The sequence below is a fragment of the Cydia pomonella genome, chromosome 12, assembly GCF_033807575.1.
Source record: "Cydia pomonella isolate Wapato2018A chromosome 12, ilCydPomo1, whole genome shotgun sequence".
NCBI classification, from domain to species: Eukaryota; Metazoa; Arthropoda; class Insecta; order Lepidoptera; family Tortricidae; genus Cydia; species Cydia pomonella.
In genome coordinates, this window is record NC_084714.1 from 16,628,226 (window position 1) to 16,634,225 (window position 6,000).

The following is a 6,000-nucleotide window of genomic DNA, read 5'->3' on the forward strand; positions in this document are numbered from 1 at the left end:
ATTCATGTAGGCCTTATGAGTATTACATAAGTAATTATATTAGCTAATTATCAGAGCAATATGTTTATTTGTATTAAGTATATGTGTATGTTTATCTATATATAGTTTATATTCATATATAGTCTCGGTTACAAATTCATTTACTTTAAAAGACACTGCACATATTTAATCTTTCTGGTTTAACCCATTGGTTGACTGGTAGAGAATGCCTTAAGGCATTAAGTCCGCCATTTGTACCTTCATGTATTGTGCAATAACGATTAAATAAATAAATTAATAAATATACTTTAATATTATTCCTTAATAGTATTGAATTATAATACAGATAAAATAATTTTAAGGAGTAATGGTAGGTTGCAAGTTTCCGTTGCAAGCTTTAATATCAAGTGACACTAACCGGCGCCGTTTAGGAAGTTTACTAACTAAAGTTGGAGTGATATCGCTGCAGTTGACGGCGACGAGAATGTTAGCTTACTAAACTATACGGAAAACGGAGGGAGACATGGAATATAGGAAACTAACTCCTTACGAGTTGACTTGTCTTAAAAACTCGTATAATAATATGTAGGCGCAGTAATTTGTTATTTCGTCATTGTCTTAAAAACTGGTATAAAGTGTAGGTGTAGCATTTCGGTAATTGTAATTGTCTTAAAGACTCGTATAATATGTAGGCGCAGTAATTTGTTATTTCGTCATTGTCTTAAAAACTGGTATAAAGTGTAGGTGTAGCGTTTCGGTAATTGTAATTGTCTTAAAGACTCGTATAATATGTAGGTGCAGTAATTTGGTATTTTGTCATTGTCTTAAAAACTAGTATAATGTGTCTTAAAAACTCTACAACAATGTGACGGGTCATGTTTTGTAAACAATATATTTTTTTTATTCATATAACAAGGATCCATTGGGGTTAAGTACATAGTGACTTAAAATCTATAGTTAATATTTTAAATAATATAATAAATAAATTTAATTAAAATCCTGAATAAATTAAATAAAAAAATACAAGTAACACTGCAATAGGAACGCTGGCACAGTCAACATCAAATATACAGTGACGGCCACAGTGGCCTAATATATGGAATCGAAAGACATCCCATTTCTATGGTAACAAAGTTGTGTTTCGATATTTTTTGTGCCGACAGGCTGAATTCTAATTTGACTTTTAGTATGCAATGAAGACAATAATCTGGTTTTACGATTTTTTTAGGAAGTTGTTTTCGTTTTGATGTAAATAATTATCTACTCTCGATAATTTAAAGCTTGACCAACCGAAAGGTACTGACTAGCTGAGGGGTCAGACGCAAACATAAACACAGTTTGACCCGTGACAAATCGAATTATTTGTAGCTCGCGGCTGCGCGGGTGATGGGAGCTAATTACTCGCAAGGGTGATCGAGTTAAGCGTGTGCGCGCCGATATCACACATTTCAGGCGAACTATGATAACGTAGTTCGTCTAGATATCCATCCTGTTGTATTTAACCAACCCGTAAAAATGGTAGGTGGCGAATCAACTTTTTTGTTGTCAGCAAAATTTTACCTACTTTAACTAAAAGTGAAAAAAAAATATTCAAATTTTATGTAATTCATTTTCTGTTATTATATAAAAACAGATAAACAAGCTACGAAATGCAGTATTTTTATCATGATTTGATATTTTATAACTTTTTTTAGAGCACTGACCCAGAGGACAAAGCGGTCCCACACTTTTGTATGAAAATAAGGGTTTGCTTCGTCCACTGGGTCACCCAATTTTTTAAATAAAAATTTGACGATTTTTTATTTCCGCCGGATCTGGCTTATATGTTAAGAATCTTGTTCCATTTTTACCATGTTCAAACTTACAAAAGTTGAACTAATAAGGATTAACAGCAATTCTTGCAAAAGACAAGAAAAAGTTGATTCACCCAGGTATACATGACTGACTAGTATTCAAGTCGAGGAAAACGTACTAAGCATTATATGGGTGGATCGACTTTTATTTTATTACTCTGTCCCTTCAGCCAGCAGAATAGTTTGTTGAATAAAATGTTATATGTAATTACTACGTTCTACTAATGCGCAAAGTACCCCATTGTGAAAGGGCTTATATCTGCCATAAAAATGTATGTCTGGTTATTTTAAATACCATAAACACAAGAGTGACCCAGGCGACCTAGCCAACAAGTTACAAAAAAAAGTTGATTCGCCCATATAATTAACAGTTTGAGCCATAACCCATGACAAATCGAATTACCCTGGCTCCCGCTCGGGTGATTCGAGCTAATTACTCGGAAGGGTGGTGGAGTTAAAAGCGCGCTTCAGGAGCCTATGTCGCGCGGTTTCAGGGCTACATAGGTATGTATGTAAGGCTCTATTACCTAAACTATGATAAACTAGTTCGTTTGTCTGTCCTATCATATCTAAGCTACCTATAAAGAATGGACCTAATGAAATGAAAAATCTTTATGTCAGCCAACTAGTGGCCTAATACAGATTACCTTAAAACTAGCGTACATATTATAAAAAAACTACAAAACACGACATAGCTACGCAACCCCGGTGTCAGGGAGCCGGCCGTGGAACCGCCGAAACTTGACACCCTTCGGCCAAAACTCCTCCTTGTAATAACTGACTAGAAACGTCAGAACATGACAAGAATCGTTCCTGTCGTGTTTTTTACTCTTTAGACCAAAGTTCTCTACCAATGTATGTAGTTTGGCGAAAAAATATGTATACCTACTACTTAAGTTTTCTCCTGAAATAAATAAATGAAATGAAAAATATGCATAATTTATTTTAGTGGTTGACGTAAGGATCTTGAGACGATCTTTAAGTGATTCAAAGAGCAGTGACGAATTGGAAATCGAAGAATCTTTCGAAATCGTGAATATTTCTATTTTCGCGGTAGGCCCTCAGGCGGCCTAATGTGCAAATAGAGTAGGCCTGAGTCAGGCTTAATCAAACCTAAGCCTGTTGCGATTCTACTGTATTAGGCCATAAATCTTCAGTAGGATATTTTTGTGGTGGCTCTTTGCTATTGTTGCGTTACTTTGTATCGGCGACATGTTCTCGTGAGCGGATGCGGTTACGGCCGGCCGGTCGTGTCGGAGTCGTGCCGGACGCTCGTTAAACGGAATAACCGCGCTAGGCGGGTGACACACTGCTTAGGAAGTTGATGAATACAAAGTTATTTTCCGCTAATTCATGATCATGATACATGGATATCTAACTATCTACATTCATGCAGGAACACCGTTATTAATATATAAAGGGGCATTTAATTATGCATTGAAAGTAATCTTTACATCAGTTACAAAAAAAACATACAACACATATACATAGTGCAACAATATTAGTCGCGCATTAAAGTTCACAGAGACAGCTCATGAGATAATTTTCGTAACAAAAAATTCACAAGATTTGTACCATAACCAAGCTTTGATTTAGACCAGATTATATTTATTATTTTTGCTTCTTAATAAGGAATTAAAATCGTCAGTACATAATTATAAATTGTCTGAAGTGTTGTCTGGAATAGATCGCGTTTTAGCGATAAGAACGCCTGTTCTTTGCCTCTTCTTTAGTTGCTATATTCTTGACTATTTTCTGTATTGAGGTGTGCAATAAAGAGCAGGTATTTGTATTGTATTGTATTCTAATATAGGTACAGTCAGCGTCATAAGCGACGGAACAGACTGCGCGTTATAAGAATATACTACTCTTTAATAGCTTAACAAAAAGAGACAAATAATTTTGAAAGAGACACCTCTATTTGAAGAATTATTAGATGGTGGCAGATATTTTTGGTGCGATTATCCATTCGTTGCTATTGATACTGACTGTACTTACCTTCATAGAAGTATTTTCGCCATCTCCTTTGTGTTGCTGATAGAAAAGTATTGTAACAACTTCAGTATAAGAAGTGTATTCGTCGTGTCAGTTTAATTTTAGCTCGTCGTTTTTCCAGCCAATGTGTCTCTTACAATTAATAACCCATTGAACTGTGAGCTCGTTAACGCCTGTTTACCCATAAACAGGACATCGAGACCACCCTCCGGGATGCAGTGTAGAATAAAACTAGTTTACAGTAAGTTTGATTTGTAGCACAATTTTGTTGGCTGAAATTCGCCTTTTTAGAGGTTGTTTTAATATTTGTACAATGGACTTTAGTTAGGACGTTAATGAACTGACTGTTGTTGTATTCTCATTTGTCCCCGCCGGGCACAAATGGGAATAGGTGCATTCATATGTCCCCTGCTCATGTATGGCGACGGTCACGTGGGGCGAAGACAAATAGGAAGGTGCGTAGGTGCGGGAGGGTAGAACGGTTTACGTAACAATTATTGTACGCTGCTCATTGTAAACAAAATACCTAAGCTGGATTAGGATAACTTAATAAACGGGGTAATTATGAAAATCACTAATGGCAACATTTAGGCGCTGGTGGCCTAGCGGTAAGAGCGTGCGACTTTCAATCCGGAGATCGCGGGTTCAAACCCCGGCTTGTGTACGAAATGTCATTTGATATTTGCTAGTTGCTTTTCGGTGAAGAAAAACATCGTGAGGAAACCGGACTAATCCCAATAAGGCCTAGTTTATACCCTCTGGGTTGGAAGGTCAGATGGTAGTCGCTTTCGTAAAAACTAGTGCCCACGCCAATTCTGGGGATTAGTTGTCAATCGGACCCTAGGCTCCCATGAGCCGTGGCAAAATGCCGGGACGACGCGAGGAAGAAGACTAATGGCAACACTTATGCTACTGCAACGCTTCCTGAGGCATATTGTTAACTGTTGCTATAGCAGAAATGCTTCTAGTTTAGCAAATATTACCCCATATCCCCCATGTTCAAATTATCCCAATGCGCTATAACATATATCAAAAAAAAATATGCAAAAGTTTAGATTCAACAAGATGTACATATGTGACTATTCATACTATTTCTAATAATCCACGAAGAACTTGTTCTTTATTGACGATATGTAGATATTTGTTTATAAATGTAGTTCTTAGGCAAAAAATGTATGTAGGTAATTAATTAATATAAACATTTTGTTACAGATAACGTGTTTGACTAATCGTCACCTCCACACGGCCTTGGTAAGTCAAATCCAATGCAACCATAACTCAATCGAATCAAATAATTTATCGCCAAAATTACTTGAAATGCACTTATATCCTCAAATAATCATTCACCTAAAACAACATCGATATTACACTCCAGCCACAAGAAAAATCACGTGCAGGATAATTTGCTTCCCATTCGTTCACTTTTAAAAGGCATCATCTTGTAAATGTAAATATGTACATAGTTATAGTTCGTGGTTACATTTACGGTGACGCGCGGTTTTTCAAATATAACCTTTAATAACGTGACAATACAAGTCAAGGCACACGTCTTCGTGAATGACACGATAGCGTAGATTCAGCTTTGTTCAATAATATGTAAGGTACAGTCACGTCTGAAAACATCGACACGATCGAAGTGCCAAAAATATGTATTCACGACATTATGGCCCATATATTAGGGTAGTGTATACATATTTTCAGAAGTGACCGTACAAGGTACCTATTGCTAAAATGTTTTTTTTTTGTTTTTGTTTGATTAAAAGTACGCATACGACATTTCTCTCCTGCATTGGTGTTGTTGCAATTATAAATCTGTCAGTGCAGAACAGATGTTGAATAAATCAAATAGCAATGAGATATGACCAAGATAACATGTTATTAGCTAGATATGTATTTAGCCTGACTACGAAATAAATACGTATGAGTAGGTAGATACTGATACATTTTTATGAAATACATCAGACACTTTTCGTCATACTGCTTCGTCAAGAAATTCGTTTATTTCCATTTTTTTAACTTATATTTTACTTGCCCTGTTGGTATGTATGTGTGGGTCAAATCTTTGTAAGCTAAAATTGAGCCACTTCCCGATTTCCGATTGGGGTAAAATTTTGCATAAATATGTTGATTGGACGACAATGCAATATTACGATGATATGGAGCTGATCTGATG

At 36.1% G+C, this 6,000-nt stretch overlaps 1 long non-coding RNA gene across 1 annotated transcript in view; it reads left to right on the plus strand.

Annotated features, from left to right (window-relative positions):
• LOC133523737 (uncharacterized) overlaps positions 1-5,717 on the plus strand; it is a 191,245-nt gene extending 185,528 nt beyond the window's left edge. Inside the window, exon 4 of the long non-coding RNA XR_009800274.1 lies at positions 5,040-5,717. This is a non-coding gene — a long non-coding RNA (uncharacterized LOC133523737). The remainder of the gene's footprint in view (positions 1-5,039) is intronic.
• Positions 5,718-6,000: the final 283 nt, after the last annotated feature.